Genomic DNA, 12632 nt, shown 5'->3' with positions numbered 1-12632 from the left:
AAATAGAGAGAGACCATATTGGAATACCTGACCTTTGTGCCTAGCTTTATCTTAGTCTACCAAACACAAGAAGATTATATGTGAGAGTGTATGTGTGTGTGTGTGTGTGTGTACACACACACATGTATGTGTTTTAAAACAACTACAAACATGGATCAAATTGTCTGGTAGGGCAGCCAGTGGCCAGATCTGCAGCAAAGACCTTTTTGTGGGAGCTCCTAAAGCTCATAACCATGGAGTGAACCATAATTATATTGTTTAGAAATCCATGTCAGAGAAAAAGCTCTTTTGACTTTAACCATTTCCTCCGTTAATTTGGAGCTGTTTGGAAACTGGCCATAGGAATATTTACTTGAGTCTCTGTAACTTTTCTATTATTTCAATGGTTCTAATGTAGAATTGATTAGTGAATGACTAAAAGAAATAAAAAACCAGGAGAAGTCAAGTAAAACTTTAAAAAGGTACCACTGTCCTTGACTTCATGATCTTTTTGGATTAGATTTGATAACCCTTGATGTCCATTCCCCAGAGAACTTTAGCTACAGACAAAATAATAAGGAGATATGGTTAAGTTGTAATAGTAAATAGATACCCAGGTATCTAGAATGCCCATGTTTTTAGCTGCAGATGAGTTTCCATTTATTTATAGAATTAAAAGTGTTCTAAAACAATAAAAGTTCTATGAGCTGTATTTCCTTGAAGACCATATTGAAAAGTTTACAAAAGCATCTGGGCACAATCAGGGTTTGTCTAGTCACATTGTTACGTCTACTTACATACTTTCTGACTTCAAAAGTAATGCTGTTATAGGCTGGAAGAATATTTTACATTGAATACCATGGGATGAGTGGCAACTTTGCTTAGAATAATTTGTAGGAATAAAATCCAAAATATTATCTCTGGTTTCCATAGAAGAGCATTTTTTTTTCTGAATAGCCCACTTTTGATCTAACACTCTTTACTTGGTTGTTTGTATACACCCCATCTTCATTTCTCTGTCAAATGTTATCTAGCCTTCAGACCCATCTCAAATGCCACTCCTTTTATGAAGCCTTTCTACCTATTTCTCTTCACCTCTCTCTTTAGCAAAAGTCATTCTTCCTACAAATGACCCCCAACAAAATTTTGGTGAAATTTTCTCTTATGAAACTTAATACTTAATTTGTATCATCATCTGTAATTTGTCTCATCCCTCTGCGAAATATGATTCCTCAAGTGAAATAACTTTACTTGGCATAAAGTCTTTTTTTTATTATGTTAATCAGCATACATTACATCATTAGTTTTTGATGTAGTGTTCCATGATTCATTGTTTGTGTATAACACCCAGTGCTCCATTCAGTATGTGCCCTCTTTAATACCTATCACCAGGCTAACCCATCCCCCCACCCCCCTCCCCTCTAGAACCCTCAGTTTGTTGGTATAAAGTCTTAGAGGGGATTCTCAATAAATATTATAACTCAAATTGAATCTCTTTCAGTGGAAACAGAAATTTTTCTTGAGAATTTCCCATACTACTTATAAGACAGACTTGATAAATAAAAACATCTTTAAATTCAAAATTAGACAATAAAAATAATTTTTAATCCTTATGAGTCTACAAGCTCCCTTTGTTTCAGATGTTCAGGCATCTTTTACTCCAGACCCTCTTTTAAAAAGTCATCTTAAGACTCCGTATGTCCAAAAGATAACTCATAAATTATGACTCTTAAAAAGGATAACAAATACACAAACTGGAAGAAAATTAAGAGATTAAGAAGGGGATCAGAAAATAAGAAATTATAATTTTCTCCCTAAAGGATGAATGAAAATCCTTAAAGACAACAAGAAAGGAAGAAAGAAAGAAAAAGAAAGAAAGAAAGAAGAAAAACTAGAAAGCTAAAACAACATACTTGTTGTCTTCAAGGCTTCCTCCATAAATGAAGAGGAAGTAGAGTTGAATGGCAGACTTGTCTGGTATCATGCGTACACAAAGCTATAGAAAAATTGACTTGCAATTTGATTTCAATCCATTTACAGTGAATGTGAATCAGTTTGATAAATGTATATGTTCTATGCCAGTCATCAACCAAACCATGAAATAGTGATGTAAATACAACGAACCACTGAACCAAAATGTACCCAGGAAATATTTTAATTGCATAAGAAAAATAAGATTGAATGTGATAAGTGAGGGAAAAATAATTAAAGAAGATATAGTTATATAGAAGTAAAAAGAATATTTTATGGAGGGAAAATTGAGGAAGCACAGTGATAAAAGCAAAATAGTAGAAATGGAGAGGTTGGGGTCTGTCACTGAAACAAGAAAAATGTCAGGTTTGAGGTGCACTGCTTAACTTACAGGTTCACCAAAGTCTAATATCAGCATCAGTGAAAAATAAAATAAAAATTAAAAATAATCAACTTGTAACTCATTATGGAATCAACCCTGCCCACAGCTTTCTAGGAAAGAATATTCTTAGTATGATGATTAGAGAAATGAAAAAAAAGAGAAGGCTCAAAGGAGGACAGCAGTAAATTGTTTATGTCCTAAATCGGGCATCATTAGCACTTTTATACTTTGGTGGAAATTGCTGTGTGAAAGCCAAATTTATGTTTACAAAAAGAAAATGATGCTGGATTGTACTGCATGGATTTAAGATATGAGGAGCCATCATGGTACTAGTAATACTACCATGGTGAAAAAACTCAGCAGTGAGGAAATACATTGAACATTCAACAGGATTTTGCCATTAATTTGGTAATATTCTAGTAAAGTAGGTAGAAATATAGGACTGATAGAAGAATTGTTGTATATAATTGTCCCACTCTACTAGGTCATACACTACAAAATTAACACTAAATCTATCTTAAAGAAAGTATTTAACACACTAACACACAACGTGGCCTGCTTAAGAAAAGATATTATTTGTAGTTACAAGGACTGGTGAACAAGACTCTCTAAAATGAACACAAAATTCTCTTTGGTTGGATAGATATTTAGTGAAAATTCTTAAAGGGATTTTGTTTCTCCAAATAAGAGGAACATCTGCCATTATATAGACTAGCTATAGAATCGTCATCCATTGTGTTTTCTCAGTAGCCAAAAGTCAGAAATAAATATAATAATGCCTTGGTATATTAAGCAGCTTTCATATGTTTATTTATTTCTTTGGGTACTTTTTCCTTTAACTGCTGTGAAGAAGTGCTCTTCTTATCCATGACTGATTTTCTTCAAAGTAGGTTTCAGGTCTTAATAATTATGAAGAAATGAGATTCCTGCAAACATTTTCTGTGCTTCTTTTGCTTTATGTTATTGTTTAAGAAATAATCCATCCATGTTTTTAAAACTTGGTTTCCTCTTGGTGCACTTGTAGATGAACTGAATTTTGAAACTAACTGATCTCCTGGACCTCTCTAGTTCCTTAGATATCAGTTGCATGAGAAAAGTGAGATGATATAAGAGATCAGTACTGCAAGTAGACTTCCCACAAGTTTTCATCGTACCTGAATAAAGGATGAACAGAAGCTACAGCCATTGGATTCCTGCACAGTGCTTTGTGCAAAATAAGCATGAATTTTCCTTTTGCCTCTCACCCCCAAACAAGCAGGAATCCACAATATAATCGACAGTAGTTCTGATTCCATGGCAATAAGCCCAAAATCTGAGTGAGGCATAGAATATGCACATACACATGTATCCCTTCCAGGTAACCACATGGTTTTTGATCAGGACTGATCTGCATATAAATTTAAACCTGCTGTAAAGGCACCTTATTCACTGGTTTCATGTAAATGTATAAGTGCTATTTGAGAAAAAAGAAGATCTCTAAGTACCCTAAGAAAAACTACTTGATTATAAATTGTCCTGAGATGGCACATCTATCATTGATGAAAGCACTAATATGTCTTTGGCGTAAGAATTACAAACAATAGGGACGCCTGGGTGGCTCAGTTGGTTAAGCGTCTGCCTTTGGCTCAGGTCATGATCCCAGAGTCCTGGGATCAGTCCCACATCAGGTTCTCTGCTCAGCGGGGAGCCTGCTTCTGCCTGCTTCTCCCTCTGCCTGCCACTCCCCCTGCTTGTGCTCACACTCTCTCTCTCTGTCAAATAAATAAATAAATAAATAATCTTAAAAAAAATTACAAACAATAGAAAATAGTATAAAAAATGAAAATGCACCCTTTAAATAATGTTGCAATAAGGTTTAAACCATTTTCCATTTAATGGTGGAACTTTTATATCTCCTTACTGTAAGCCTTAAGCATCATCTTCTTGTAAACCTTACATATAGTATAGGCACTTAATAAATACTTGTTTAATAAAGAATTAGGTAATTTGATGAAAGTTGTAAGCTGTTACATAACATTAGGGAAAAGGAGGCATTACCCCTAAATCTGACCTGCATGTCTGTAGTTTACACACACACACACACACACACACACACGTGTCCCATCACTGCCCAAAGCATCTTCCACTCCAGCCATCCATTTATCCATTTTCTTTCCCAGTTACTGTCCATGTAACTTTCCTTTCCTTAGGCCCTAGCACTAGGATCATTTTAAAAGTCTCTTCTCTTGCCCCTCACTTCCCATTCAGTCCATCACTAAATTCTGCCAGTTGTCCCTCAACAATATCTCTTCGATTGGCCTCTTTCTTTTCATTTCCAGTACATCCCAGTGGGCCTTGGAAAAGGTAGCCCTTATCTCCTTTCTGAATTTAGAAATAGGCCACCCTTACTTAAGGATATTTTCATAAAATCTTTAAGCATCTAAAGTAATTGTTCCCACCATCATTTTCCTCATCTCATTTCTTGACCCTAATAATCATTCTACCTATAAATTAAAATCCAAATTCCTCATCTGGCTCTAAAGTTCCTTTATTACGAGTTATTCTCCTTGGCCTCTTTTTCTTCCCAAACTCCAAGGTCCTCATCAACTTCTGCTTCCTCTAAAGTAGAATGAACAAGGGCTTCAGTTGGACATCTTGGCAATCTTTGTGAGCCAGATGCGTCAGTCCCACTTATAGCTCCATGCACCTGCAGTGACGCTTCTGTTCCTCATTACCATGCTTTAGCCAAGTTGGGGGACTCACCCTTTCCCACTTCCCTGTCCTTGTTTATGCTTTCTCTCCACTATATGAGGTTCTTCTCTCTCACTTCAGAAAAAGTATATCCACCACTCCCACATTTTTTTATCCTATTGATTACCCTAAAGACTTAATATATTCTGTGCGCACTCACTTTTGTGTTGCTCTGGAAGTGTTAAGCAGTTTTGCCTGTATAGATTATGTTATTTCCTCATTCCCAGCAAGATTATAAGCCTCTTAAGGGAGTAGAAAGCATTTTCTTAAGTATGATACAGAACTCTACATAAAAAAAACTTCTTCAGTAAATGTTTGCTACTGACTTCTTAATGAAATATGTGACCATTAGATCTCAATGAAACATTTGGATTCTTCAGTTGTGATTAAAAATAGTTGTATGTTGCAGTATATCCATAACCTATTGGTCCAGACCAGGAGCTTAAGAACATTTGAGGAACAGGACTGTTAGGCAGGGTGTTGAGTTGGAAGGCCTTGAATGTGTTCTACTCTGTGAAGAACGTCAAAGGTCCTATGTTTCCTGGACAAGCAATAGTTCTCAGAGGCAGTGGGGCAGGTTCACTATTTGGTAGAGGAAGCTTGGCAAACGTTGTGATCCTATTCAAATGCGTTTCTCCTTAAATAGCACATCTGAGGAGCATCCCCACCCAAGCTGCTCTCTGAAGATGTAAGTGGGCAACAAAGCACTAGTGTGACTCAGTCAGCTGCCAGAGACTGACTGGCTCCCAAAACAGCCACACCCACCACTTTACACTGAGCGAAATGGACTAGTTTGCTCTCGGAGTGCCAGCCCAATGCTTGAAATTTATCAATGAATCAGGAAAGGAGAGAGACCATCAATATTACGGATCTCAAACATTCTTCCTTAGAAAATTTTAACAGACTCCCCGGAGGTCCCATGGGGACAACTGCTATGTAAGGAAATCTCCTTCTGACTCTATTTTAGCCCGCCTAATAAAAGCTGATGGCAGTGCATAGGTTGCTTCAGGGAACATAGTTTTAGGGTTAAAGGAGAACTAGAATTAAATTTTATATCTTGCTCCCAAAGAAAAACTGTCTTTCTGAGAATATATGGAAAGGCCTTTTTGACCATGAGTTAAAGAACCATTTTAGGAAGATGGTTCAGATCTAAGATTTGAAGAGACCATTACCTTAACTAGAGGCTTGGATTATTCTTAAGTAATGACAAAGACCACCTTCCTCCAACCTGATGAAGAAAAGCAGACTATTGAGAAACCCTTGGTGTCCATGCTATGGATTATCAGTGATAATAACACTTTGTACCATATCTAACCTCTACTTCACTGGAAGGTAGGTATTATTGTCCCCAACTTATAAATAAGAAAATCAAGGCTTAATGTGGTCAAGTGGCTTACACACGGTATACAAGTATGCAAGTGTCTTTGATAAATACCCTCATCTCTCTGGTGCCAATGCCAGTGCTCTGAATCCCCACACTGCTGCCTTCCAGCTAACAACACAATGAACATGAAAGCATTTTACAAGCTATAAAGTGGTATACAAATTGTAGTTTATGTAGGAGACTAAAAGTCCTGAGGACAATTTCCAAATTACCCTGAAAAGAGCTTTATAAGTGGCTTCTATTCTGAATACTTTAAAGATCCTAACAGCCCTTTTTGGTTATATACAGAAGGCCATAAGTTGTTCTTCTGTGGCATCCAGACCATCTAGTAACAACGGAATTCCTATTCCTTTTTTACTAACCTAGCCAGGAGTATAAATATCCAAAGTAGGTTTTCCCTCCATATCCAGTGACACTTATGGATAATGCCATCCCAAGGAGAAAGAACAGGTATGAGCAGAATTCTTGTATTTTAATATATGCATCAAAGTCATGAGTCATTTCATTTTAGTTTTCTGATAGGATTTCTTCATTATAGCCACATGAAATAGGTAGTCATTCTTCTAAATTTATGGTTGGATAAAATTAGCTTCTAGAGATACTATCTCCCATGTTCTAGATACTAAGTAAATACAGATTGAATGAATGAGTCACAGAATTTTTAACATAGCTGAAAGATACCCTATACATTTGAAAATCTAGTTTTTAAGAGCACATCATGTTATGGACTCTGAGAAACAAACTGAGGGTTCTAGAGGGGAGGGGGGTGGGAGATGGTGATGGGTATTAAAGAGGGCACGTACTGAACGGAGCACTGGCTGTTATACGCAATCATGGAACACTACATCAAAAACTAATGATGTAATGTATGGTGATTAACATAACATAATAATTTAAAAAAAAGCACATCATGTAATTTTATTGGCCTTAGGTAATGTGCCTTTTTTATAAAGTAGATTTCTTCCCCAAAAATCATTGTTTTTTTTTTTTGATTTGCTTTCATTATTTCAAAAATGGCTCTTTGTCAATGCTCAGAATATTAGCAAGAAGATAATATGTGAACAAACACTTAAAATGATATAAGTAAACTATTACTTCAAAAATTCTTTAATGAGATGAAACGTAAATGCTCCTGTTTTGAACTTTATTTATCTCTATGACCAAACTCAATAAGCCTAACTATGGCTAGTCTTTCCTCAGTGATGGTAGGAGATTGTGTCATACACTATCTGTGAGAGCGGAAACCCCGACCTTCTTTTTCACTGCCTTGCCTGGTGCCAGACATAGCAGGTGCTCAATAAATTGCTGAATTAACGAATGAATGAATCACTTCTAATTTGTTTGTCATTTAGTTTTGTAAGGTTTCCTAGAGTGAGAAGGGAAGTGTTTAAATTAACAACATTTATCTATTTTCTGAGACTTTTCATGCTTGCTCTCAAAGGTAAATTTTGAATGAAAATCTTTAAAGAAAAAGACTTCAAAAGACTTTTGAGTTAAGCTATTATAAAAAGAGAACTCTTTCCTTTCTTAGAAAATAGTTGTTACTTTCAATTTCTGTTTTTATGACCATTGAAACCTTACCTTTTTTCTTGGTCTTAAAAGTGTAAACTGTATGATTATAAATATACGCTGATGTTGTTAAAAAGCTTGGGAAATATAAATCTTTGGGTGTAGACAGCTATAGTCCTTGGCTTATTCTGGAAACAGCCCATTTTCTAATAGAATTTATATCCACCTAAAGGTTTTATAGTGAATTCACTACTTGCTGTTTAGAAAATGAAGTGCCAAGAAAGTAGGCAACTTGGTCCATTATCATGATAGTCAAGAGATGATACGTGATGCTGACCTCACCGATCCAATTCTTCCCCTTGTTCCTCTGTTCAAAATCTCCTCTGTACCATTTATTTAAGATAGGAAAAGCCAATAGGACTCAGAAATTATTGATTACTTATGTTTTTCTGGGTATTGTATGTATGAGATTTTTTGGTTTCAGTCATTGTTACCAGTTGTGATTCATGGTTTCAGTATTGATATCTCTGCCTTTCACTTAACCCTCCCCCATCCTTTTTTTTGCATTGTAGTACTCCCAGGAGCAAATCCTGTCTGTGAATGTGCCAGGAACGATGCAATAAGTTATCTGTCTATTGAATAAAGCTATTGAGGAATCAGTATTTATACGTTTGGAAGGGAATTTGGCTGTGTTATTCTGAGTGGGTCTAATTCACCTGAACCCTGCCTGTGTACCTCACTGCCAAAGGAGAAAAACCAAGTAGGTGGAACACATGTATCTTTTGTGTACCAGTCTGCTAGACCTCAAACAAGATTACTGTTGACAGGGAAAAACAAATTTCCTTTTCATTCCACAGGATAATTTAGCTGCTTTCAGATGCAAAAGCCCTTCCCCCCCAACCTCCATTCTCCCTCCGGAACCCCCTCCCTTTTAATTCCTGTCTGGAATGGATTCCTCCCAAATGAGGATAATCCTGCCTTAGCTGTTTACTCACTTGGTTACCTTCCTGGGCTCTGCACCGTCCACAACAGGCTTTGCTGCTTGTGTTTATTCCTGCCAGAATGCACTTAAGAGTTTTTATTATTGTTTTGGTTGAGGTGGCACTTTAGCTTTAAGCCCTTATATTTATGATTTATAACTTTCTGTCGAAATTGCATGTTGGACTAGAATTTCCCCAGCATATTCTCTGTTTAGACACAAATGTTTCATAAAATTTGAAGAAAATGTTGGGCATGGCAGCCCAATATTCAAGAATTCATTTCACTCACCTGCCTTCGGAAGTAGCTGATGGACCTCAACACATTATGTAGTGAACATATCTGGATACTCGGTAATGAGCCATAGACACATACCTAACCTTAGGAAACTATGATGAAAAAAATTCTACGTACCTTTTAATAAAATGAATTTCCGATGATCATTGTTTTGTGTTTCAGAATTACCCTATGGATAGCTACATGATAGTTAAATTATGGTTATTCATTCTTTGATGGTAATAGTTGGTATGGTGCTATAAACTCCGAGAGAGCTTTGCAAAGCCTGTCTCACATATATTACTTCATTTCATCTTCATAATTACCCTACAAAATGGGTATGATTACTCTTGTAACTTGCTCAAAGTCACCTTGGCTGGCAAGTAATTTGCTCAAAGTCACCTTGGCTGGCAAGTAATTTGCTCAAAGTCACCTGGGCTGGTAAGTAGCATTAAAAGGATTTGAATCCCTATCTACCTATCTCTAGAGCCTTTGCTTATTCTATTAGATGTAACCCTAAACCTGAGGAGTCTGAGTTACTTATTCTTCTTAAGTAATAGTCCGCCATGAATACCATGAATACCATGAATACCTTTTGTCCTGTGTTGAAGGAACTGGGCCCACATGTACTATCACAGCCCACAGGTTGTTTTGTTTGTTTTTTAAACAAACACCTCCCAGGGATGGCTAGTTTATAATCAGAAGGGAAGGTTAAGGGATTTATAGGGGAAATGGGTACATTCCTAAACAGGAGTATGGTAATCACTCAAATGGGGCATCATATTTAAAATAATTTAAAAATAATTGCACTTTCCCGGTGTTGTTGGTTACATAAAACTCTAAGCAGACATCCACAGATTCAATCCTAATCTATTGTGTTTTATATTCTTTCCAAGGAACTCCATCACTGACACATTTAAGTGAAACATATATTGTAAAAAATCATGTGAGGAATGTTGTAGAACTGACAGAGAGTGGCACTAGAAACCTTAATTTTAAATTTCATGACTTTTGTGCAATTAGAAGCTCAACCTTAACATTGCATTAACTTAGCTTTTTTGCATTTAATTATAGATATTGGGTTAAAGCTATGGAAGTTAATATTTTAAGCCTCCATTAATGGTTATAATCGATTTTTTGTATTATTTTTTGCTATAATAATCAAAAGAGCACTTAACCTGGACAGGAAATAAATCTGGGATTCTGGAGATTAATGTTAAATCTGCTAATGTATTGTCCTACCATTCCCTGGGAGCCTAGGTTATCTGATGCTATATGCCAGAGCTTACAGGTGACAAGAGTCTCTTCTAGGTTTCAGTATTTCTCTTTGAATTGTCATAACAGCATTGGGTTTTTTTTTTAGTTTCACAGTGGGATGTATTTTAAGCAAATGGAGGGTGGGGATTCCAAGATGAAAGGAACTGACATAAAAAAAACTAAAGGAATTGCTTAATTTGTAAATTTAATCCTGTATCATGATTCCTCATTAGGGATATTTGCTGTTCTGATTCAGTACCAAGCACAGGGGGCAAATGGGACAGAAAGGGCACTAACTGTATTGAAGATGGCACTAGAAATTTGGAGGGCTCTTAATAATTAGGTACTTAAGCTCACCTAGAGAAGTGATTAGTGTTTAGAAGTGGAGACATGGCTACAGGAACACAGATAAATTAGAAGGGAACAAAATGTCCAGTTTGCCACAGTTCTTTTAAATAATTGTAGCCTGCACAAGGGATGTGGCAGCGCTGTCCATGCTTCTCCCACAGCCCGCACAGGCTGCTGAGTCCCAGTACCTCTGTGTGGCACAGAGGCAGCCTGCGCATGAGGATCCCTGGCTTGGTTTTTTTTTCTTCTTCAGGTCTTTGTCACTGACTCACTGGATACTCTCAAATAAACTGTTCACCCTCCTGATTTTCCATTCTTCTACTTGTGACATGGATGAAATGCCTTCCTCTCAAATAATACACAAACATTTATAACATATTCTTAAAAAGTGTGGGTCAAGAACAGTTTACAACTAAGAGAAGATGAACACTTATAGCTCAGAGTCCCTGGGCAAACACGTAGCAGCATCTCACCAGAGGCTTCGAGGTACGAACGTGGATGAAACATTGTCCTTGAATAGCTCTGGTGAGGGCTGTGTGAACCAGAAGGGTGGATACAATCTAGAAAGAGATCAAATAGATATGACAGGAATGAGGGCCTGATGGTGGATATTTGAAAAGCAAGAATAAGTAAACAATATTAATATGATGTAGAAGAAAGAACGCTGGAATAGGAGTTCGTTCTGGCTTTGGCTGCTTACCATGCATGCTCCAGAATAATCTCTGTTCCTGTGTTTCTTTATCTATAAAATGGGTGTACTGTCTGATTGCTTGTGCCACAATGTATACTGAGAGTCAAATCAGAACTATGTCTGTGGCAGCACTTTGAAAACTTTACAGTGCTATGTGAATGTCTAGCATTATAACTATCATATCACCAAAAATGGTGGAGAATTCAACATAATTCAGTAGGTGATTCAACCAAAACTTATTTCTCCAAAAATGCCAAATAATGGTGGCAGAAGTAAACGTTGATGCTTAAATCACATGAATAATGCCTCTGACTGAAATTTGTTGTATGGAATTGAAATGTTCGGACCACAGATTCTGACTTGCCAAAATTATAATCTTCTGAAGCTAGAAAAGAGAAACTTAAAAGTGGAAAAATCCTGGACACTTATACATTAAAAATGACAGGATGAAAAAGAAGGAGGATTGTGCTTTTCCAAATGTCAAAATTTGAAATGCTAATAAAATCCAATAAATAGGATATTTACCATGGCTACAACAACTAGGAAAGGTTAGCATGGACAAGGACTAGAAACCATTAAAGGTACTGAAGGACAACAATCAATGAGAATGCCAACCCTGGAAGAGTTTTAATCTCACTGGCATGTGCTCAAGTCATGGAGCATCTTTCATAGACTGAATCCAACTATAATCGTTATTTAGAAGAGATTTTTTAATACACATATTATTTCCTCACTGTGCTTTTTTTTCCATAGCAGAAGTTACTTTTGAATCAAAGTAAGAAAACTGTTTTTACATGATTTAACTCCAACAGTTTGAGTCAGATGACAGAATGCTCAGACACAAACAGGACCTGTCTCTACACATCTTAGAGAGCAGAATATTCAAACATGTGTATCTTGCACTTAATTTAAACTGCGTGCTTGGTTACCTATCTCTTTGGCAATTCAGTATAAAGTTTTATTACTGTGAAATAGAATAGGGTAGGGATTTATGTCACACAAAAATGAATTTCCATGGATGGGAACACACATGAAATAATTTAGGTAAGCAGTATGTCAAATGAAAATTTAAGATGTTAGAGCTGGTGGTACAAAGGGAGGAAGCAAAGAGGAGGTTTGTGTAATAG

The 12632-nt window shown here is 36.5% G+C and overlaps 1 protein-coding gene across 26 annotated transcripts in view; it reads left to right on the top strand.

Moving 5' to 3' along the window:
- ZBTB20 (zinc finger and BTB domain containing 20) overlaps nucleotides 1–12632 on the top strand; it is an 800060-nt gene that overhangs the window by 569527 nt on the left and 217901 nt on the right. The window contains exon 1 of one of the 26 annotated variants that reach the window (XM_078066347.1): nucleotides 8528–8715. The exons of the other annotated variants lie outside the window; for them this stretch is intronic. The gene's annotated coding sequence lies outside the window, so the exon portion shown is untranslated. Of the gene's footprint in view, nucleotides 1–8527; nucleotides 8716–12632 lie in introns of those variants that run through there. 26 annotated transcript variants of the gene reach the window in all.

The sequence above is a fragment of the Halichoerus grypus genome, chromosome 1 (genome assembly GCF_964656455.1).
Source record: "Halichoerus grypus chromosome 1, mHalGry1.hap1.1, whole genome shotgun sequence".
Classification (NCBI taxonomy): domain Eukaryota; kingdom Metazoa; phylum Chordata; class Mammalia; order Carnivora; family Phocidae; genus Halichoerus; species Halichoerus grypus.
This window is presented reverse-complemented; position numbering and strand designations above follow the sequence as displayed.